The sequence below is a fragment of the Phocoena sinus genome, chromosome 11 (genome assembly GCF_008692025.1).
Source record: "Phocoena sinus isolate mPhoSin1 chromosome 11, mPhoSin1.pri, whole genome shotgun sequence".
In the NCBI taxonomy this organism is placed as follows: Eukaryota; Metazoa; Chordata; class Mammalia; order Artiodactyla; family Phocoenidae; genus Phocoena; species Phocoena sinus.
Window position 1 is genome coordinate 90,661,114 of NC_045773.1, and position 25,301 is coordinate 90,686,414.

The 25,301-nt window shown below is 36.4% G+C and overlaps 1 pseudogene; it reads right to left on the minus strand.

Annotated features, from left to right (window-relative positions):
• Nucleotides 1-4,795: 4,795 nt before the first annotated feature.
• Nucleotides 4,796-25,301, minus strand: part of LOC116762206 — a 39,988-nt pseudogene continuing 19,482 nt past the window's right edge.

Consider the following 25,301-nt stretch of genomic DNA (forward strand, 5'->3'; position numbering starts at 1 on the left):
AAGCTTCTACAAGAATCAAGTGAGATCCAGACTTCCACGATCCTCTCCCAGAATCTGCTCCTGAGGGTCAAGCGCACCTGTGGAGCAGTCTGACATGCAGGAGGCTAACCATCTCTGAGCTGGCTTGCTGAAGAATTCTCCCCCAAAGGGATGTATTGGATGGAAACAAACGAACCCAAATATACCCTCTTCCTAAGCAGTGTTCATGCTTCTCAAAGAGGTGCAAGGAGAGAGAATGGGTCCCTGGATTCTCAGTTGTGCCCTAAATGAAGTTATGCTAGGGCCCCAGGTCTCTGTGAAGCCTATTCTACCCTCATGACTGCTGAGATAGTGAGACCAGATTATAGTCCCCTTGCTGTTTTACCTGAATCCCCTTTCACCTTTTCCAGCAAGAGACCATACCAGCAACAGCCAATGAACACAGTGTCCATTTTTTGGAGCTTTTCCTAGCCAATGAGGAGGAAAGGAGAATGATGACATGCCTCCACAAACATGCCTTCTCAGGAGTTAAAGTTTTGAAGAACACGTTACCAATGTCCCATGAGAGCTGGCATTTCATTTCAATAATTCCCAAGTGGGAAGTTATCAATGGTAATTTTACCAGCAGTTGATACACACGTTGTGGGTGCTGAGAATACCACACTCTCAGCAAACAGAGCATAATAATCATAGATAAAACTTACTGAGCACTTACCACGTGAATGAGGGCTTTATATTCTTTCTTCTTAAAGAGGGAACCGGGGTAGCTCAGCGCTTGCATCCTGACCCTCTTCCTCTTCATTGGAAGCTTGTGCTCGAGAAGTCAAAGACTCTAAAAACAAGTTTAAAATATTCCAAACTTTTGTCATGTGAAGGTCCTTAGTAAAGATTTCTACCTGATTTACTTCCGTATGTCCTGACCCAGCATCTATAAGAGAGAGGATTCTTTGATGGCTACACTTTGTGGTCTGATTGTCCCTGATATGGAGGAATTATACTGAGCTTTCACTGGATGGGACAGCTACAAAGTATGGCAGAGCTGGCCACATCATATAACCTTTGCAACACTACCTCCATTGCCCACTTCTCCTCCACCACCGCACTTGGGCCCAGCCTCCTTTGGCTACACCTTGTTCTTGGTTACATAGTTCTGGCACATGGAAACAAATTGGAGGTAGCAGCACACAGCCCTCTTTTTCCCAAGGTGGGGATTCTCAGTCATTATTTTGATAATTCAGTCCACCCACAAATGGGGGTGGGGGTGGGGGGTTGGGAAAGATGAGCACGGAAGGTGAGTGGATGAACTGTAAAGGGAAGAAAGCAAAGGTGAGCAATGCCAGGTTCCCTAGCACTGCAGACACTAAAATTGACACTTTTTATTTGTTCAGTGAATTCTTAACCTGAGATCCCTAGACAGGCTTCAGGAGTCTGTGAGTTCCACGAATCGTGTTATGTTTTAGGTTTTGTGCATTTATTTGAGGAGATGATCCACAGCTTTTATCTTATTTTTTTGGAGTCATCTATGTCGAAATATTGACCGAGATATCAATGATTTTATGGAAGTGCAAAACAGAGAACTGGTTCCTTCCTGCTTTTTCTTTCCAAGTCCCTCCGCAAAGACAGAATCTCAGGCTCAGGTGAACAGAGGCTTTGGTTCTTCAGAACAGAGGTGTGATCAGCCTTGCTGAACAGAATTATCCAGGCAGATCATGTTTGGTATGTTCAATCTTTTGGGAATATCTTCTCTTTTTAAAGGGCATCTTGTGATGGTCATACTTTAACTCAAAGGAATAATTCACTAATCCCAGGCACCGAGGCGGGGGATGGGGTAAGGTTCAGAGGCATTTGAGAAGATGACAAGGGGTAGTGGACACCACTCAGGCCACCGGGCATGGCTCTAATAATCCACTTTGTGGATAAGACTGTCCCTGCATGAAAATTTCATGTCATTAGAAATAGATTAAGACTGCTGGTCTTAAACCTAAGGATTCTTTTTATATTCCACTGATTTGTTGGAGCTATACCTAAATACTCCAGTCCACATTCATCTCTTCTGTCATTGAATCACTTGGAATTTGAATAAATTTACTGTTTATTCATTAAAATATCAATATAAAGAAATTACTCTTAAATTTTTTCCCCCGTTTTCTGTTTTCCAAGTCTCCCCTGTCTATATTTAAATGCCTCAAGGCAGGACCATACATAGTCCAAATTTACTTTATGTCATTATGTAATGCTAAAGAAAGTGCTGCCCATAGCCTTTCTTTTTTATTCAAACAGAAAGTCACAAAAATTATTATCATCCTCATCAGTTCACTCAGTCCCATGTAATTAATTTTTTTTATCTTGATCTTTTGTTAGCACTTTTATGAATTCATCAGTTTCCATAGTCTCTTCCTCTTGGCATATGTTGACAAAGAGCCTCCATTCACCTGTTGGCCAGGTGCCCTTGTGCCAGGGACACCTGCCCAGCTGTACACAGTGGCCCTAACCAAGGAGAACATGACATGCAATCAATGGTAAGTAGTTTCCATTGGTTTGCTTACTGAAACAAATCCAGATTTAAAGTCAGAGCTCAGAGAAAGAGACAAGTGTGTCTGAAATAGTATAGAAAATAAAACCATTGCCCATGGTGTTTAATATATATTTTTAAAATTCTAATTATTGGGAAGAAATAAGACGACATTGAAAACAAAATTAATATGAGAAGTAATAGGATTAATTATAATTAGTTAAAATTAACCAATAATTATAATAATCAGCCATATTAATAAAAACAGAATTAATAACAGCCAGATTCAAAGTTTGGAGACAGTCTAAGGGAGAAACATTATCCAAGAGAATTTAAGAGACCTAGTGGTATCAATATGAATCCAGAAAGAGTATAGAGAAAGGGGCCAACACGGTATTTAATTCTTCTGAGTGTAAAGAAGGCTCGAGAAGGTGAGTTGCCTGAGACCAATGGTTAGACAAGGGTTTATTAGTAATAAGGCAAACTTATTTATCTTTCATTTGAATGGAGTATCTTAAAACTAATGAAAATAGGGAATTCCCTGGCGGTCCAGTGGTTAAAACTCGGTGCTTTCACTGCTGTGAGCCCAGGCTTAATCCCTGCTCAGGGATCTAAGATCCCACAAGCCGCGTGGTGCGGGCAAAACAAATAAACAAACAAAAAGTAATGAAAATATAGAACAAAAATAATCATTTCATCCTAACATGACACTAGTATTTGTATGTTCTTTCATTTCTTTTCATGTTTTCTATGTGATATACTTTGTCGCTGTAAGTTAAAAGCGAAGTCAAAATGTATAGCTAAAATAGAGAATTAGATTTCAGTTTAAAAACTAAGATTATGTTTATTAAGGGGAACACACTTGCCTCTCTCATTTGATCACAGCAAAAAGTAATACTTATACAGTATTGCTGTAAGATGGAACAGCTAACGATGGGGAAGAAAGACTGAAGGATGTGGAGAAGTCTACCTAGAACTTACCCAGAATTAACAACGCTCTTTTAAGTGATGGAAATGCCACAATATCCATCCACCACACACCTGGCGCACAGAAGGCTCTCAACTGATATTGGTTGAACTGAATGTTTGACACATAACGTTCAGTTAGAGAACAACCTAGAAAATATGCATTGTCTAGAAGAAACTTTCATTGTTCAAAATAATTTTAAACAGTAAATATAACAATCAGTGGTCTATTATGAATTTAATGTTGTACATATGTATTATATACTTAGCATGTATTAAATACAGAGTATGTTTAATACATAGGAAATAAAAAGTGGGTTGACCTGCAATTTCATGGAATCACTAAGACAGCAAGTGGAAAATTCCGAAAAAATAACTCCGTCTAATCAGGTATATTCCTAGTCAGGGCATCTAAAAACATTTTACAATGGACAACTCTAGTTATCCAAGTTTCTGCCTGTTTTAGGTCAAGAGTCATCAACAAAACAGGAAGGATTAACTTCAAATAATTTTCCCAGCTAGATCTCACACTTGGAAAATAGTATTCTATTGAGTTTTGTGGATTCCTCCATTTTTTGGAAACAACACAATCCAGATTAAGTATTTTGTAATGATCCAAAAAGAGAAAAGAAAAGAAAAGAAAAATAGGCTGCTTTAAAACCTTGATCCTTCTTTATGACACCTCAAGAGTTTTGTTGATGTGATCCGGTTGCTTCTCAGCAAATGTAAGGGGTAGACTCAGGAGTTATTTAGGAGTCTGATCTACATGAAAGGAAGATCTATGAGCCTTCTTACCAATTCTGGTCAGAGGAGCCAGCATTTGTCTCCTCCTTCTCTCCCCCACACTTCCCACCCTAGATTATCTTCATCATCTTGTGACCAAAGGAGAAAATAACTCCCCAGCTGTCAGTGGCTTTCTCAGCTGCCAACACAAGAACTTGATCACACAGAGGGAAACTCCTGATTTAAGGAAAGACAGTCAACATGCACACTTTTGCTTATACCATCGGGGCTTCTGGTGGTGGTCATGGGGTGTACCTCTGCCTGCATCCACCAGTGCTCCCTGAAGCTACAGTAAAGACTTAGCTTTTTGTTGTTGTTATTATTCTTTTAGCTTTTGCATAACTGGCCTTTTGAATATCTCACATGGACCACTGGCCACCAGGTTTTATATGATATATAGAGAATATAACTTTGCTCACTTTCTGCCATTTTAGAAATTCTCTGGGTCCTGCTGAACCTGTTAATAGTGAATAGTGGACCAGTGGTGGGAGGAAGGGAGGAGGCTCTGACTGAGGAGCTGCGGCCTTGCTCAGTGCTGGCTCTTCGCCCATGCTTCTACTTTTCAAAAATCAATAGGGTTGGAAGCTGGAGACACTGGAGGTGTGTGACAGAGAGGAGAAAGGCGAAGATGCTCGTAGATCCATCTGGCAGTGCATGCATGGAGGATGGAGGGAGGCCTGGAAGAGGTAGCAGGAAAGGCATGGGGCTCTGTACAGGGCAGAGAGAACGGACAAAGCCAGAGCTAGGATCAGCCCATGGTGCCAGGGTTGGCTGGCTGGGCTGTGGGTGTCTTGGGGACACGGAAACAATGCCTGGGATAAAAAGCTCCACGCCCACCACCTATGACCATGTGGCAGGTCTTCCTGAAAGTAGTCCTGAATTTAAATGGAAAGAGTCTAGAAGGGCTATATTTTCGATTTTTTAAGGATAATAAAAGCATTAATGGGTGAAATTCTGCATTTTTGACTAAGTATCTATAATTTTGTGAATTTCTCCCAGTGGTGATGAAATAATAGTGGATGAAGTAAAATCAATGTAGCCTCTGCAAATACCTGTGGGGAGAGGGTGATAGACAGGAAGGGGGAGGATTCCACAGCACAGATGGAGTGTTTATAGTTCCAGCTTCTGACATGATGAGGAAGAAGGAGAAGATGCGGGGCTTAACTCTAAGTTGACTTCAGGAAAAAAAGTGATGAATTTCTTACTTCTCACAGATGTAGCAATGAAAATTCATTCTTCATTCAACAAAACTTGATCTTCAGACAAGTCTCGAATGATTTACTACAACCTCATAAAAAGTGTCAAAGAGATCTGTAAAATAAGACCAACCTGCTCAGAGTTTTTAAAAAGTAACTACAGAAAAGTCTGAATAATTGTGTGGTGCCATTCAAACATATTTGATAAGCCTTCTACAATCATTACTATGTACTTGAACTTCTCTTGTTTTATGTATTTTCTTGTATTTAGATTTTCAACTACACGATCAAACTCTTTTAGTGTCATGAAAACTCATTTTAAAATCGAATAACTGTATTTTTCTTTAGTCTAACTACTATAACTCAGAAAAGATTCTAGTGTCTGATTTTTCCTGTATTTGGGAATTCTTCTTGAAGTCTGATGTGGTCATTAAAAAAGATTGCAAAGAAAAGTAACTATAATCATAACCCTCTTGTAATCTAAAAACAACTGATGTCAGGAAGTAGCTGTGTGGCTGAAACGTTTAGTCAACACCTCCTTGATCATGTCTAACCAGAACCTGAATAAGACTTACTAAGAGGGCTTCCCTGGTGGCGCAGTGGTTGAGAGTCTGCCTGCCGATTCGGGGGACACGGGTTCGTGCCCTGGCCCGGGAAGATCCCACATGCTGCAGAGTGGCTGGGCCCGTGAGCCACGGCCGCTGAGCCTGCGCGTCCAGAGCCTGTGCTCCACAACGGGAGAGGCCACAACAGTGAGAGGCCTGCGTACCGAAAAAAAAAAAAAAAAAAAACTTACTAAGAACACCAGTGTCATGAGCTTTTCATTTATTTTGCTCTGATTTCAAATATCCATTGAGAGATTTTTGCCCTCCCACCCACCCAAAGACAGAGAGCTGGTGGCAAATTGGAGCAAATGCTGACATAGATTTGCATTTTCCAGGGTTCTTTAAAGCACAAGTAAGAGTGCCACAGCCTCCCACTGAGTAGCAAAAAATAGCCAATTTTCCATGGTCCACTGGAAAATTGGCATTTATCAGTGAGGGAAGCTTATTCATTATGTAAGAGTACATTCTGTAGATAGTTTTTCAACTATCCACATAAAATCCAGCCCCAGTGCCAAGGTCCCAGATCTCATCTTGCCCTGGTATCTGGAGCAATGATGACCAGGCTGTGTTTTGAGCCTGCTTGAGGATGGCTGATTCATTGTAGCATTTGCTCTGTGTATTTTAAGACAGGAAGGCAGTACAGTTCAATAACTCTTCCAGTTCCTGGCTTTGGAAGTAAGCAGACAGCAAATTTCATTTTGCATGTTAGTTCAAACCTGTCATGTTCAAACAACTTCAGCAACCCTCTAGAGAGCAGTGCTGCCCGGAAGAACTTTCTGTGATGATGAAGGTGTTCATCTAAGTGTGATTTTAAAAGTTCAGGTGTGCTCCCCTCCCCCTCCCCACTCGCTTCATCTCCCAGAGCAGAAGTTTCCACTACCACTTCCAGGAATCATCTTTATCAGTCACCCTTCAGTGAGGGCTGAAAAACTAAAATAGTAATCAGACAGGGAAAGAATGAAGATGAGACAGATTTCTAGCAACAAGCATTCTAGAGTTGTTCTGTCTAATATGGTATCCACTAGACACAGGTGGCTATTATAATTTTTACTAATTAAAGTGAACAATTCAGCTCCTCACTGGACACACAATAGCCACATGAGCTAGTGGCTGCTGCTTTGGACAGTACAGCATTTGGCCATTCAGTAGGATATAGGAGAAAAATATCTTTATATTTTACATGTAAAGCCCCATTAATGGATTAATAAGACACAGAGATAGTTTTATATAAAGAAGAGAAATTTTTAAAAATTAACTTGTTTAGAAAAATTTCAAATAAACATGCTCTTGACAAAATTTAACTAGTATATAAAGAGTAGGGTGTAAAACATAAGTCTTTTCTCACCCCCAGCTACTACAAATCCTTCCCACTGTGGCACTGAATACAATCATGATTTAGTGTGTGAGTGCGTGTGTGTGTGTGTGTATTTCTCAAAAATGCCTATGTAAATAAACACAGGTAAAGGTTTTCAATATCAGCCATTAAGAAAATGTAAACTAAAACTACAATGAAACACTTCTCATTTAAAGGGCTAAAATAATAAAAATAAAAAACTTACAATACCACGTCCCCACAAGGAGGTGGAGCAACTAGAACTCCCATATATGGGTCATGGGAAAGCAAAATGGCACAGGCATTTAGAAAGAAACGTGACTTCTTATACAGTTAAACGTATACTTACAATATGACCCATCATTCCTACTCCTAGAGATTCACCCAAGTGAAACAAAAACTTAAGTTTACACAAACACCTATGTATGAATGTTTATATTGGCTTTATTCATTAATTGCCAAAATGTGGAAATAACCCAAATGTTCCTCAACTGCAGAATGGATAAACAAACTGTGGTCTATCTATGTAATGAAATACTACTGAGCAATAAAAGGAAAAAACGACTGATACACCTAACAAGAGGGATACATCTAAACATGCTATGCTTGCTTAAAGAAGTCTGGTTCAAGAGACTGTATACTATATAATTCCGTTTATATGACATTCTGGTAAAGGGAAAACTATATGGGACAAAAACCACATCAATAGAAGTCAGGGATTGAGGGTGAGGGCTGGGGTGGGACTTACAAAGTGGCACAGGGGAGTTTTGGAGTGACAGAAACTGTTCTATATCTTGATTGTCAGGTGACTACACAATTGTATGCATTTGTCAAAATACTCAGTACTATACACTAATAAGGGTGAATTTTGCTGTATGTAAATTATACTTTAATTTTTTAAATGGAGAAAAATAAGTTACAAAAAGTGCTTATGCGTATACAAGTATGGGTGTGTGTATGTGCATCCTTTTATTGTTTTACAAAATGTAATAACAGTATAAATTTAATCTTGTTTTTCATGTATGAGAATAGATACCTTATCATATTGGTACATATAATACCAGTCATCAAGTGGTAGACATTTAGTTTGTTTTCAAATTTTCCTATTTCAACAATGTTGAAATAAGCATACCTGTATGTGTCTTTTCCCAGTTGTTCAAGTAAATCCGTATAATGAATTCTTTTAAATATAATTCTTGAGTCCAAGAATATGCACACCAAAATTTTTAATAGCTACCAACAATTATCCACCAAAAATGTGAACAAGGAGAGAAACTTTGAAAGGAAAATCAATAAATGACTATGTGTAGAGGGCAAGTGGCCAGAGAAATTAAAAAACACATAATTTTTTTCCAGTTCTGAAATCTGAAGAATTGGGAAAATTGTGACACCATTTACAGAAACAGAAAAGTTAAAGGGGAACTCTTTGGGGTGAGGTGGGATTAGTGGAGGAGAGGTTAAGGTGACGAGCTGACTTTCAGACCTGTTGAATTTGTGGTGAGTGAAGCATAGCCAAGGTCTAATAGGCAGTTTGTGTGTATCTGAGCTCAGGAGAGGGTTCTGGAACAGAAATAGAGGACCCTTAGCTATTGCTGAAGAAATGATAATTAACATAACACTATTTAAGATCTCTGAAGTCTGGGTTTCCAGGATCAATGATCTCTTCAAGCATAAAGGGAGGAAAGGTAAATAACTGAGGACTGAACCTTGGGGAAGCTTGGAAGGTCAAGTTTGGAAGATCAAAGAGGAAAAGGAAACACGAAGTTAAACAAAAAAGAACCAGGAAAGAGCAGCATTATAGGAACCAAAGAAAGAATTTCAAGGGATAAAGAAGTGGTCCACAGTATCTTAGAGCAACTCTCAAAATGAGAAAATTACACAAGCATTCCTACAACTGAACCAACCCAATAAAGGATAAAAGAGCACATTGCTTCACAAGAGAATATTTCAGAAGGATGAGGGCTGAGTGAAAAAAAGTCCTGTGATCTGTTAATAGATCACTTTTAATTATGCACTGTCAAAGGTAAGATGAACAGAAGGCAGAATTCAACCTATAGAAAGTCATGGAAAGTGAATTGTCAGAAAATGGTGACAGTCGGTAAAAAGAACTCAGAAAAGAGAAAAATAGAATGGTAAATTGAGAGGCTAAACATGGCAATATCTTAGCTCAGAATCAGAACTCCTTTCCAGAACAGCTACGCCTTTCCCACTGTGAGTAATTTCAGAGATTGGGCTCATACGTGTCTTATTCAGGGAGAAGACTTTGCAGCAATGGAAGCCACAGAGATGAAGGCTAAAACTCAGACTGCTGAAGTCAACAGAAAGACAGGTATCTATGTCAAGTGAATGGATGCTGTCACTCAGGAATATTTAAATTTTAATGTCCATCTGAGCTTTATCTTACTGTCAATAAACATGGATTGGATCATTGATTGGTGACCCTAAATTGATAATCAGATTGTTAAATTCAGCTCCAATGTGAAGTTCTATTTTTCTTAAAAAAATAAAAGCAATATAACTAGGATGCAGTGAAATGACTATCACATAAGTGGTGATGATGCTAATATCATCTTATATATTATAGTGTTTTATAGTTTTAAAAGTTTTTTAAAATTTGCTTTCAAATGAAAAGTAACAAAAGTAACACCTTTAGCAAAGAGTCATCACACTTTAAGATTCAAGAAATTTAATCTAGAAAGAAATCTCCATTTGAGAAAACCTCCATGTCTAGGGAATGTACATTTGTCATCTTAGTACTGAGGAGGTTTGGATGATATTTTAGGAACTTGAGGAGTAAATCTAGAACTAAATATGTGAAATGTGGGTTTCTAATTGAAACATTTGACATTGGTTAACTGATTCTGTAGCATAATAAAAAATGAAATGAATGCCAGCAATGGCAGAGTAGGACATTCAAAAATCCTTTCCTGGGCTGCCCTGGTGGCTCAGTGGTTGAGAGTCCGCCTGCCGATGCAGGGGACACGGGTTTGTGCCCCGGTCCGGGAAGATCCCACATGCCACGGAGCGGCTGGGCCCGTGAACCATGGCCGCTGAGCCTGCACGTCCGGAGCCTGTGCTCCAAAACAGGAGAGGCCACAACAGTGAGAGGTCCGCATACTGCAAAAAAAAATCCTTTCCTCCATAAAAGCAATGTGAACACTTGAAAATTTTTCAGAATAAAATACTTCAGAACTCTGAAAATTAAGTTTAATTTCTGGTCGTTTCAATGATTAATTTTATCAAATAGTTTAAATACAGATCAATACAAATACAAATAACACAAATTCTTCACAAACTCTTTTAGAAAATAGGGTGGGGAGAGAATATTTCTCAGCTCATTCTATGAAGTCAGTATTAACCTGATACCAACAGCAGACAAAGAAAGCCCCCAAACAAGAAATCTACAGACCAATATCCCTTGTGAATATAGATTAAAAAATCCCCAACAACAACAAAAAAATAGTAAATTGTATCTAACAGCATACATAACCTTGGATGATTTATCCCAGGAATGCAAGCTTGGTTCAACATAAGAAAATCAATGTAATACACCATATAAATAGAACAAAAGACAAAAAGCACATGATCCTTTCCATAGATGCCGGAAAAGCATTAGACTAAATCCAACTCCCCTTATAATAAAAACATACAACAAACTAGGAATAGAAGGGAACTTCCTCAACTTGATAAAGGGCATCTACAAGAAACCACAGCTCATGTTATACTTAATGGGGAAAGACTGAAAGCTTTCTCTCTAAGATCAGAAAGAGACAAAGATGTCTGTTCTGACTATTTCTGTTCAACATTATTATAATGAAGGTTATAATCAGAGCAATAATGCAATTTTAAAAACCTAGATTGAAAAGGAAGTAGTAAAACTATCTCCATTTGAAGATGACATGATTATGTATATAAAACATCCTAAGAAATACACACACATAAATGATTAGAGCTAATAAATGAGTTCAACAAGGTTGAAGGATACAGTATTAATATACAAAAATATCTATTTTATTTCTAGCAATGGAAAATCTGGAAATGAAATTAAGGAAACAATTCTATTTATAATAGTATCAAAAACAATAAAATGTTTAGAAGTAAATTTAGCAAAAGAAGTATAAGATTTGTATACTGAAAACTATAAAACATTATTGAAAGAAATTACAGAGTAAGTAAATGAAAAGATATTCCATATTCATGGATTAAAAAAATATTGTTAAGATGGCAATTTCCCCAATTAAATCTATGGATTCAACATAATCCCTATCAGAATCCCAACTGTCTAGTTTTTAGAGATTGAAAAGCTGGTACTAAAATTCTTTACGGAATTGCAACTCATAATACCTAAAACAATCTTACAAACCACAGAGTTGGAGTTTGCACACTTCTTGATTTCAATACTTACTAAAAAGTGGCAGAAATAAAGATAATATGGTACTAGCATAAGGCTAGATATATAGACCAATGATACAATGGAAAGTCCACAAAAATTTTACATTTACGATTCATTGATTTGTGACAAGAGTGACAGCACAATTCAACAGAGAAAGAATGGTCTTTTCAACCAACATGAAACTGGATACTACTAGGAAACTGGATAAACATATGCAAAAGAATGAATTTAGACCTCCACTTCACACAATATATAAGAATCAACTCAAAATAGATCAAAAACCTAAATATAAGATATAAAGCTATAAAACTATTGGAATAAATCATAAGCATAAATCTTTAAGACTTCAGATTAGGCAATGTTTTCTAAGGTATGACACCAAAAGCACAAGCAACCAAAAAAACAAAAAATTAAACTTCATCAAAATCCAAATGTTTTGTGCTTCAAAGAATGCTACTGAGAAATGAAAAGACAACTCAGAGAATAGAATATATTTGCAACTCATATATCTGATAAAGGTCTAGCATCTAGATATATAAAGACGTCTGAAGTCTACAAATAACAAATGCTGGAGAGGGTGCGGAGAAACAGGAACCCACCTACACTGTTGGTGGGAATGTAAATTAGTGTAGCCACTATAGAAAACAGTATGGAGTTTCCTCAAAAACCTAAAAATAGAGTTGCCATATGATCCAGCAATCCCACTCCTGGGCATATATTCAGACAAAACTCTAATTCAAAAAGATACATGCACCCCTATGTTCATAGCAGCACTATTCATAATAGCCAAGACATGGAAACAATCTAAATGTCCATTGACAGATGAATGGTTAAAGAAGATGTGGTACATATATACAATGGAATACTACGCAGCCATAAAAAAGAGTGAAATAATGCCATTTGCAGCAACATGGATGGGCCTAGAAATTATCATACTAAGTGAAGTGACAAAGAGAAAGACAAATACCATATGATATCACTTACATATGGAATCTAAAATATGCCACAAATGAACCTGACTACAAAACAGAAACAGACTCACAAACATAGAGAATAGACATGTGGTTGCCTAGGGGGAGGGGGATGGGGGAGGGAGGGACTGGGAGTTAGCAGATGCTAACTGGTATATATAGAATGGATAAACAACAAGTCCTACTGTATAGCACAGGGAACTATATTCAATATCCTGTAATAAACCATAATGGAATAGAATATTAAAAAGAATGTATATATATGTATAAATGAATCACTTTGCCGTGCAGCAGAAATTAACACAACATTGTAAATCAACTATACTTCGATTAAAAAAAAAAGTCTGACAACTCAACAATAAAAAGACACATAACCCAGATCAAAATAAAAATAACCAAATTGAGTAGATATTTCTCTAAATAAGATATACAAATGGCCAATAAGTATATGAAAAGATGTTCAGTGACACTACTGTATAGGGAAATGCAAATTAAATCACAAAAAATTACCACTTCACACTCACAAGGATGGCTAAAATAAAAAAGACAGACACACTCCACTCCTAGAGAAATGAAAACATATAGTTTCATAAAAACTTGTTTGCTAATTTTCTTGGCAACATTATTCATAATATCCAGAAGGTGGAAACAGCCTAAATATCTACCAAAGGATGAATGGATAAACAAAATGTGGTATATCCATACAACATATCACTCAGAGATGAAGTACTGACACAAAATACAGTGTGGATGAACCTTGAAAATATTATGCTAAGTGAAAGAAGCCAGACACAAAAGCCCAGATATTGTATAATTTCACTCATATGAAATGTCCAGAATAGGAATCCACAGAGGCAGAAAGCTGATTGGTGGTTGCCAGGGGGAGAGCAAAATGGGGAATGATTGTTAATGGGTATGGGGTTTCTTTTGGGGGTTGATGAAAATATTCTAGAATTAGCAAGCTTTGGGTTAATCTTTGTATATGGAGTAATGCAAAAGTTTAACAGCATTTTTTTTTTCATGTGGCTATCCAGTTTCCGAGCACCATTTTTGAAAAACACTGTCCTTTCCCCATTGAATGGTCTTGGTACTCTTGTTGAAAATCATTTGACTATATGTGTGAGGGTTTATTTCTGGGCTCTCAGCTCTATTCTACTAGTATCTATGCCTGTCTTTATGCCAGTACCACATTGTTTTAATTATTGTATCTTTGCTCTAGTAAGTTTTGAAATCAGGAAGTGTGAAACTTCCAACGTTGTGTTTCTCAAGATTTTTTTTTTTTTTAACTGTTCTAGGTCTCTTGAGATTCCAGATGAAGTTTAGGATGAATTTTTCTATTCCTGGAAAAAGAAATCATTGGGAATTTGATAGGGATTACATTGAATCTGTAGATTGATTCAGGTAGTATTGACATCTCTATATTAATTTTTCCAATTCATGAACATGGGATGTCTTACTATTTATTGGTGTCATCTCTAATTTCTTTCAGCAATATTTTGTAGTTTTTAGTGTACAAGTCTTTCACCTCCTTGCTTAAGTTTATAACTGAGTATTTTATTATTATCGATGCTATAGCAAATGAAATTTTCTTAATTATCTTTCTAGATTGTTCATTGTTGGTGTATAGCAATGCAACTGATTTCTGAGTGTCGATTTTATATCCTACAACTTTGCTGAATTTACTAATTCTAACAGTTGTGTGCATGTGTGTGTGTGATCTTTAGGGTTTTCTACATATGAGATCATGTCATCTATGAACAGAGATCATTTTACTTCTTCCTTTTCAATTTGGATGTCTTTTATTTCTTTTTCTTACCTAATTGCTCTGTCTAGAACTTCCAGTACTTTGTTGAAATGAAGTGGCAAAAGTGGGTATCCTTGCTTGTTCCTGAGCTTAGAGGAAACACTTTGTCTTTTATCCTTGACTATGATGTTGGCTGTTAGTTTTCATATATGGTCTTTATGTTGCTGAGGTAGTTTCCTTCTATTCCTAGTTTGTTGAGTGTTTTCATCATGAAAGTGTGAATTTTTTCAAATGCTTTTTCTGCATCAATTGAGATGATCATATAATTCTTCTTTCATTCAGTTAATGTGCTGTATTACACCAATTGATTTTCACATGTTGAACCATCCCACATAAGTTTTGATCTGTAGACTAGCTGATACTGAAGGATGAGCCAGTACAATATTTACCTTAATAAATAATTTTGACTATTGAAGAACTCTGAGTGATTTCTTCTGTATGTGTCTTTTTCTTGCTTATAGCTTTTTCCTTATAACATTATTTTTAAAGATTATGGAAGTCCATCATTCTCATTTTATGGAAATTAAGATATTTTAGAGAGGCATAAAGTGAACTGGTAATTTAAAAAACTAGAATGAACTATTTGGAGAAACTACTTATTACTTTAAAGAAAATTCTTGAGATGATTTCAATCTTGTGAAACAATGTGATTATATAACACTTCAATGGATCTATTCAATTGTAATGATAGATATGTCATCTTCTCATTCTGGGAGTTTTTTAGCTCTTGATATTTTGAAATTTAACTTTCTCTTTTAAAGTGATAAAACTGGCATAGGTATGCCAAGTTATATCCTCAGCAGTCCTACAAACTGGAGGAGCAAGGAAAGTGTGCTTTTAGAGCAGCACTATCCAATAGAAATTTAAGTTGAAACACATATGTAATTTTAATTTTTCTAGTAGTCACATTTTAAATGATAGAAAAGGCAAAACTGGTTTTAATATAATTTATTTAATCCAATATATTCTAAGTATGATTTCAACATATATTCAAATTAATTTTTTATTAAAAAGTTGAGATTATTTGTACTAAATCTTTGAAATACTGTATGTATTTTATACCTATAGCATACCTCAATTTGTAGTTGCCACATTTCAAGTGCCCAATTGACATACGTGGCTTGGGCTATAGCGCAACCTTAGAGTTCTACACTTCCTGAATTTATAATAGCATGCTTTTGCACACATGAAATCACATTATGCAATACCTAGCTACATCTCAGCAAAATATTTGTCAAGGCCCTCGAAGAGGGGAGAGACTGAGGGTTGATGAGAAATGGTTATCTCACTACTTGCTCAGTGTTTGGGGCTTATTGCCAGCCCTCAGAGTTCTTGGATAGACTGTTATATTCATAATCATTGTCAGCTCCTGATGTTTTTCCTTTTTTATCAGAAAGTTAGGCTTCTGGCAGTATTCAGTGCTCAATGTCATTGCCACTCATTTTTTTTTGAATGCCAGATATTATGTATGAAAAATTCTAGAGGCTCTGGGGATGTTATCTTCTTCCAAAGAGGGTAAATCTTTAATTTGCTAGGCAGATATCAGATGTTAATTTGCTGGGTTTGGAAAACTTTTTGTAAGGAACCAAATAGTATTGCAGTCTAAGAGACAAGATCAAAGATATTGTGTACATATGTATATAACAAGAAAAAAATTCAAACATTTTTTTGATGAAATTCAACATATAATTACAATAATTGAGAACTTTTTTGTAATACGGTCTACCAATAAGAATGTGGGGATTTTCTTTTGGGGGGATGTCATTTTGTTTGAGGTTTAAATTTAGTGTTTCCTATCATAACAGTCAATTGCAAATATTTATCTGTTAATACTGACCTGAAATGAGATATTCTGTATTTCATCTTTGAAAATGTCCTTTTAAACAGATAGGTACTACCAAATATTGATATCAGACTATAATCATATGATTTTAATAGAATATATTCATCCCTTAGAAGGCATTTATAGAATTCTATTAGATTCTTCTCTTATAGTTTAAGACCAGAAAATATATCCACTGAAAACTGGCTTGTGGGATCCTCCTTCTTGTTTTAACTTTTGCCAGAAGGAGGTCAACAAAACATTTTGACGTTACTTGTAATTTAAACAACATTAGTTGTTATCAAACAACTTCACTGCAGTATAAGTTTTGCATGTAAGTGATGCTTGGTCTGGTAATTTTAAATTGAATTCATTAAAAAACACCATCAAATCTACAGCAGTGTTAATTTCAGAAAAGAAGAAATTTCTCAAATCTATAACCTAAACTTCCAATGCAAGAAACTACAAAAAGAAAACTAAACCTACAGCAAGCAAAAGGAAGGGAATAATAAAGATTAGAATGAAAATCACAGAAATAGAAAAAAAAACCCAAAAATAAAGAAAATAGATTAAACCAAAAGTTCAATAAAACTAACAAATAGACTTACCAAGAAAATAAGAGAGAAGACACAAATCACCAAAATCAGGAACATAAGAGGGGATATCACTACTGACCCTATCAAAGTTTAAAGGATTATAAGGACTATTATAAACAATATTAGATCTACAAATGAGACAATCTGGATGAAATGGAAAAATATCATAGAGAGATACAAATTATGAAAACAGACTCAGGAAGAAATAGAAAATTTGAATATACCTATAACAAGAAGATAAACTGAATTGGTAATTAGAAATATCTTACAAAGGAAAGCTCAGGTCTAGTTGGTTTCATTGATGAATTTAAGTATTTAAAAATAATACCAGTTTTTCACCAACTTTTAGAAAAGAGAGGAGGAGGAAACACCTCTCAACTCATTCTATGAGACAGTATTACCCTGATAACAAAACAGACAGAAACCTCACAAGAAAAGAAAACTAGTCAATATCATAAACATACATGCAAAAAGCATTAATAAAATATTAGAAAAATTAACTCAGGAATGTATAAAAATTTATATACCACCTCCTAGTGTGGTGTGTTCCAGGAATGCAATGTTGGTTTGACAACTGAAGATTAATATAGACTACCGTATTAGTAGAATAGTAAGGAGCCAAAATCACATGATTCTCTCAATTGTTTCAGAAAAAGCATATGAAAAAATTCAACATCCATTTATGATTTTAAAAACTTAAACTAGGAATAGAAGGGAATTTCCACAACCTGATGAAGGACATCTATGAAAAACCTATAACTACTTAATGGTGAAAGACTGAAAGCTTTCCCTCAAATATCAGGGAAAAAAGCCACAATGTCCACACTCAACATGCTTATTCAACATCAGATTGAAGGTTCTAGTCAGTGTAACAAGTTTTTTTAAAAAAAAAGCATCCAGTCCAGGTTTGGAAGAAGGAAATAAAATTGTTTATTTGCATATATCATGAGTCTGTATGTAGAAAATCCTTAAAAAATCCATAAAACATATGAGAAGCAATAAACTATTTTAGCTAGTTCACAGAATACAAAATCAATATGCAAAAATCAATTGTATACCTATACAATTGTAACAATAGGGACAATTTGAAAATCTGAAAATGAAATTAAGTTTTATTTATAATAGCATCACAAATAATAAAATACTTAGAAATACATTTAACAAAAAGAAACCAAACACTTGTACACTGAAAAGTAAAAAGCACTGTTGAGAAAAATTAAAGATCTAATGAATGGAAAGATGTCATCTTCATGGATTGGAAGACTTGATATTGTCAGGATGGTTGTTCTCCCCAGATTGATCTATAGATTCAACACAACGCTTATCAAAATCTTGCATGCTACTTTTCAGAAACTGATGAGCTGATCCTAAAATCTGTATGGAAATGCAAAGTGCCTAGTATAGGCAATACAATTTTGATTAAGAAGAACAAAGTTGGAGGACTCACACTACCTGATTTCAAGACTTATTATAAAGCTACAGTGATCAAGAATATCGTACTGACAGAGGGATAAACATAAAGATCAGGAGTTAGCAAATAATCTTTATAAAGTGCCATACAGTAAATATTTGAGACTTTTTGGTTTCTGTTGCAAATGACGGCACTCTGCCATCATAGTAAAAAAGTAGCTCAAACAAGATGTAAACACGTGGGAATGGCTGTGTTCAATAAAACTTATTAACAACAGAAAAAAGGTAGTGAGCTGGATTTGGCCCACAGACCATATTTTGCCACCCCTGTTACAGATCACTGGTATAGAATTCAGAGTCCAGACATAAATCCTTACATTTGTAGCAAACTGACTTTCAACAAACATGCCAAGACAATTAAATAGAGAAAGGACTGTCTTTCCAACAAATAGTGATGAGGCCATTGGATATCCAGATGCAAAAAAGAAATATATGGAGTAAATAAGTGATTTAACCAACATAGAATCTTACCTCACACTATACTCAAAAATTAGCTCCAAAGGAACCTGAGTCCTAAAAGAACTGAGGTTAAACTTTTAAAAACTTAAACTAGGAATTATAGAGGTTAAACCTCTATAAAAGCGGATAAGAATCTTCATGCCCCTGGGTTAGCAAAGAATTCAGGGCTTCCCTGATAGCGCAGTGGTTAAGAATCCACCTGCCAATGCAGGGGACATGGGTTCAAGCCCTGGTCTGGGAAGATCCCACATGCTGCGGAGCAACTAAGCCCGTGCGCCACAACTACTGGGCATGTGCTCTGGAGCCCGCAAGCCACAACTACTGAGCCCGTGTGCCACAACTACTGAAACTCATGCACCTAGAGCCCATGCTCGGCAACAAGAGAAGCCACCGCAACGAGAAGCCCGCGCACCACAACGAAGAGTGGCCCCCACTCGCTGCAACTAGAGAAAGCCCACGTGCAGCAACAAAGACCCAACGCAACCAATAAAAAAATAAATAATAAATAATTTAAAACAAAGTAAGTCAGACATGACACTAAGAGCACAAACTATAAAAGAAAAAATTGATAAATTGTACTTCATTAAAATTAAAAACTTGTTCTTCAAAAGACAAGATTAAGAAAGTGAGAAGATAAGCCACAGACTCAGAGAAATATCTGTAAATCGTATATCTGGTAAAGGACATGTACCTAAAATCTGCAAAGAGATCCTACAATTGTATAATGAGAAGACAAACAACCCAATTAAAAATGGGCAAAAGACTTGAATAGACATTTTACCAAAGAAGACATATGAATGGCTAATAAGCACATGAGAAAGTGCTCAACATCATTAGTCATTAGAGGAATGAAAATTAAAGCCACAATAAGATACCACCTTATATACTTACTAAGAATGTTTATCAAAAAGACAGTATCAAGTACTGGCAAGGATAGAGAGAGCCTGGAACGCTCATATACTGGCAGTGGGAATGTAAAATGGCACAGCCACTTTGGAAAACAATCAGGCAATTTCTTTAAAAGTTAGTCATAAACAAACTTGCCATATGACTCCCATATTTTACTCCTAGGAATCTAGACAAGAGAAATGAAAACATAGGTCCACAAAAAGACTTATACATAAATTTTCTTACCAGCATTATTTGTAATGTGTCCAAACTTAAAACAACCCAGGTATCAATCAACAGACAGATATACAAATTGAATAGTATTTGGCATTTAAAAGGAAGAAAATACTGGTACATGCTAAAGCATCGATAAACTTCACAAACATTATTGTAAATGCAAGAAGCCAGATGCAAAAGACTACATATTGCATGATCCTATTTATATGAAATGTCTAGAAAAGGTAAGTTTATAGTCAGAGAGCTGGTCAGTGTTTGCCAAGGACCAATGGGGAATGACTGAAAGTGAGCCTGGGCGGAAAATGGATTGTTATGGTTACACAATTCCACTAATTTACTAAAACTCACTGAATTGTATACTTATGGCAGGTGAATTTTATGGTATGTAAATTATGCTTCAATGAAGCTATAAAAAGATAGGGCTGTTTTCTCATATAACAAGACATCTAGAGGTATATACCCCAGGTCTAGTCAATGGTTTGACCATGTTGTGAGAATTCATCTAATCTCTTTCCGTTGCCAATCTGCCATCCTTATGATGGTAGCTTTCATCCTCATGCTAGTTGCCTCATAATATAGCCTGCCATTGAGGCATTTAATTCATATTAAACTCAGAAAGAAGTGAGTGGGAGGCAAGAGGGTGCTGAAAGTTGTATCCATACCTTTTTTCCCATAAGCTCTAAGTAGGCTTCAAGTTACATCCTATTAGACAGACCTGTTAAACATGGAATTTGCTAGCTTAGCTACAAGGATATCTGGGTAGGAGTTCATTTAGTTTTCAGGAAGACAAGGAAAAGGGATTGGGAATGGGTATTAGGATATCCAGCCAAGAATTTCTGGCACTCCTTTTCTTTTTCAACAAAGAATATCAACCTTAATAATAGATTTCATTATACTGAATGAGATCAAACTACTTATGCATATATTTTATGGAAGAATGGGTACTCCTGGTATATGAATCACTCTAAAGATATATAATTATATTTCTTCTTATAACCACATAATTTTAATTGTTATTAAAGTTTCTTCTTTGATATGAAAATACAGATTAAACTTCACAATGATGGGAAGGACCTCAAGATAAATATTAGAATAGCTGCAGTTCTCATTATTAAAATACTTTTTAGTAAGAAAGCAAATTTAAACAGCTGATCAAAATAGTTGGAAAAGGACAGGAAAAAGAAACAAATACGGCTTTAATGTGCCAGGCCTAAACCAACCTAAAATACCTCTGTAAAATCTTTTATGAGGAAGGATTCAATATAGGTGTCAAATGTTATAGGCTTTTTTTTTTTTTACTCCAAATATCCAACTAAATTTTTTCCCCCACTTCCAATTTAAGAGACTTGCTTGACTCAGAGCCTATTAGCCCATTTCTTCCCAACCCCAAGTTCAGTGAGATCTATTTTGGTAGACTGAAATCAACCATGAAGGGAGTATTTACACCATAGAAATTGGCAAATGCTATATATAAATCAGTGTTTTTTTTGTCTTCATGGAGAGCAGTTAATCAACTATGAGCATACTTCTGCCCACTTGCATCAATTTTTAGAATGACATTACACACAGAGAAACAAATTCCTCTTCTCGCATATACAACATGAGTCCCCAAAATGGGTCGATTTGGTTTTTCCTTTGAAGGTTTATTTTCTTCCCTAACTTGACATCAGCATGCCCACTGATGCCAACACAAACACCAAGGCAGCCAATAGCAATTTTATGGCCAACAAAAATAAAGCCATGAAAATACTGAGGTAATTTAATTTTTGGTTGCGGGGTATGGTTAAAAAATAAATTCATGGCACAGGAGTTTTGTGTAAGGGAAACATGGAAGTCTTCTGGCCAGAAAGCTCACATTATTGCCTAGGAGTGAGGACTTTTATTTCCTAAATATCACCAAAACCTACTGTCAGAGTGTATAAATATGGTAGGGTAATTGCTGCACCACTACTACCAGTATCTCAAATGGGAAGCAGCCATCCTTGACATGAGGTGCCCTTGCATGACTGTAGCCAGGAGAGAGGGTGAAGGAATGCAAAGGAGCTCTACTCACCCTCACCCTCACCCTCACCCTCACCCTCACCCTCACCCTCACCCTCACCGGGGTGAGGCTGAATTTGAGCACAAAGGATTCTATATGCTTCAGGCACACAATTCTATTTCATCTTCAATGAGACTGTTCTAGACTAGATGTTCATCATCTCTTTCAGGTTGAGAATTTAAGGAGGTACCCTTAGTAAAGAATTGTGCACCATATTCAGTGAGACAGAAAACCCTTGGAACACCAATTACACTTACTATGCCTATCATAAGACTATCATTTTTGATAGAATTGATCAAATAAATAAAAATATTTAAGATATGATATCACATCTTGTTTTTAAACATTAAAAATCACAAGTCGATTGTTAATTCATGTCATAAAATTATACATTTTTAGAATTCTATAATGGGTCTTAAAGGTTGTCTATCTGATGATTTTCTACTTCATCTAGAGCAAGAGGTAGCTTGGTCTCTGCCAGAACATCTCCAAGGATGGAGAATACAAGTCTCACAAAACAATCCATTTTACTGTTAGACAGGCTAAAGATTTTCCTTATATTGACCTGAGATTTATCTTGTTGAAAGTTCCCCTTTGGTTCTAATTTGGATCTTGAAGAACCTTCTTGCAACTATGTAATCAAATGTCTGTGGCAGACAAATTATATTCTTAGATCAGTTGGAGGGTCAATCAGCCAAAATTCCTGTCTTCTTAAATGAGATTTTATTAAACCATGTTTCCTCCATTTTTAACTTGTGTTGTTGGATTTTTAAATTTAAGGGTAGGACATTATGTTTATCCCAAATCAACTTCATTTTCTTAGATTTGATCATTTCCAGATAGTCGAGTTATTTTTGAATTCCTGGTTTTATCACCAAAAGAATTAGCTATTTTTCTAGCCTCACATCATTTGAAAAATTGATAAAGTACTTTTTCCTTTTCCTATGAAGGTCATAGGTACATATACTTTTTAAGATTTTTTTTTTTTGATGTGGACCGTTTTTTTTAAGTCTTTATTGAATTTGTTACAATATTGCTTCTGTTTTGTGTTTTGGTTTTTTGGCTGCGAGCCACGTGGGATCTTATCTCCCCGACCAGAGATCGAACCCCCTGCACTGGAAGGTGAAGTCTTAACCACTGGACCGCCAGGGAAGTCCCTACGTATATTTTTAAAATAGGACCCGACAGAGAGTTCTGGAACACACCACAAGAGACCTCTCTCGATGGTGACTGCGATCTGGATTTGGTTGTTTCTAACAATTACAAATCTACTTCGTAGTCCTTGGATCCAATTCATTGATGAGGACACTAACAATTACAAATCTACTTCGTAGTCCTTGGATCCAATTCATTGATGAGGACATTGTGATGTAATAAAAAAGATATATTTGGTCTTTGTCCCCAGTTCTTGGCACAGAGCTCCTAAAACTCTTGTATTGATAACTTCCTAAGTAACAGAGCAGTAGGAGTATCTTTTGTTATATATTTGGGGTTTGTCTCTAGTTCCTGAAATCAGCTCCAAAGCAATAAAGGGAAGAGTGTCTCTTATTATTCATAACAAGCCCTGAGCAAGCCTGTGAGGATGGGGGCTGGTTGCAGGGGAACCAACCAGGTGACTAGACTGGCAATTTCTGACCTCCAGGGAGGGGAGAGGGGCTAGAGTTGATCGTTAATGGCCAATGATTTAATCAATTATTCCTACGTAATAAAGCCTCCATAAAAGATCTTAACTGAAGGGGTTCAGAGAGTTTCTGGGTTGGTGAATTCATCAAGGTGCTGGGAGGGTGATGCACCCAGGGTGATCATGGAATCTCTGCACCCCTTCCCCATATCTCGCGCTATGCATCTTTGCATCTGCCTGTTCCTGAGTTGTATCCTTTGTAATAAACCAGTAACAGTAAGTATACTGCTTTCCTTAGTTCTATGAGCTGTTCTAGCAAATTACCAAACCTGAGGAGAGGGTCTTGGGCCCCTTGAGTTAAAATCAGAAGTACTGGAGGCCTGGACTTGCAATTGGCATCTGAAGTGGGGGAGAGTGTCTTGCTGAGCCTGTAACCTGTGGGGTCTGTGCTAACTCTAGGCAGTTAATGCCTGACTTTCTTGGTGTGGAAAACCCACATATCTGACGTTAAGAGGCAGGAGTAGGAGCAATGGAGGAAAACAGAAGCTTTCTTTCAAGACAACATTCATGAACATATTCCCGATGAACCTGTGGCAACTTCCACGGGCCACCTCTTGCTTTTCTGTTAAAAACAGTCACAGGTTGTAAATGATTCTCTTTATTAAAGTGTATAAAATATAGAAGGAAAAAGACTGAAAGTTTCCTTTGCACTTTCCTATTCTAGTACCATGCCTTTACTCAGAGGAAACCACTATGAAATTGATCCTTTCAGATACTTTCTTATATATTTTCATGTATATGTACTGATATACATATTTCTTTCTTAAAAATATATATAGGATTGTGCTCTATGTTATCTCATTTAATAAACTGAGGATCTTCCATGACAGTACACATTCTCTTTAATGGCTTCAAAATAGTCCTCAATTTACCAAAACTTACTGTACTACTCTCCCTTTGTTGGACCTTTAGGTTGTTGCCAAATTTTTGCTTTTATACACAACGCTGCTATGAACATCCTTTTATCTTCAAACAAATGAGAAAGAATTCATTAGTACAGAGTCCCAGAAATGGAATTGCTGTATTAAAAGGCATGCACATTTTTTTAACATCTTTATTGGAGTATACTCCAATACAATGTTGTGTTAGTTTCTGCTGTATAGCAAAGTGAATCAGCTATATGTACACATATATCCCCATACCCTTCCCTCTTGCATCTCCCTTCCACCCTCCCTATTGCACCCCTCTAGGTGGTCACAAAGCACCAAGCAGATCTCCCTGTACTATGCAGCTGCTTCCCACTAGCTATTTTACATTTGGTAGTGTATATAAGTCCATGCCACTATCTCACTTCATCCCAGCTTACCCTTCCCCCTCCCCATGTCCTAAAGTCCATTCTCTACGTCTGAGTCTTTATTTAAAAATCCTAATGAATACTACAAACATTTTTTTCCAATTTATATTTCTTTCAGGAGTATGTGATAGTACTCCACAGCCTAGCTATGCCAAGCGTGGTCCTATGACAAGTAGAAATGGCATCTTCTGGGAGCCTGCTAAAAATGTAGACTCTCGGGACTTCCCTGGTGGCACAGTGGTTAAGAATCTGCCTGCCAATGTAGGGGACA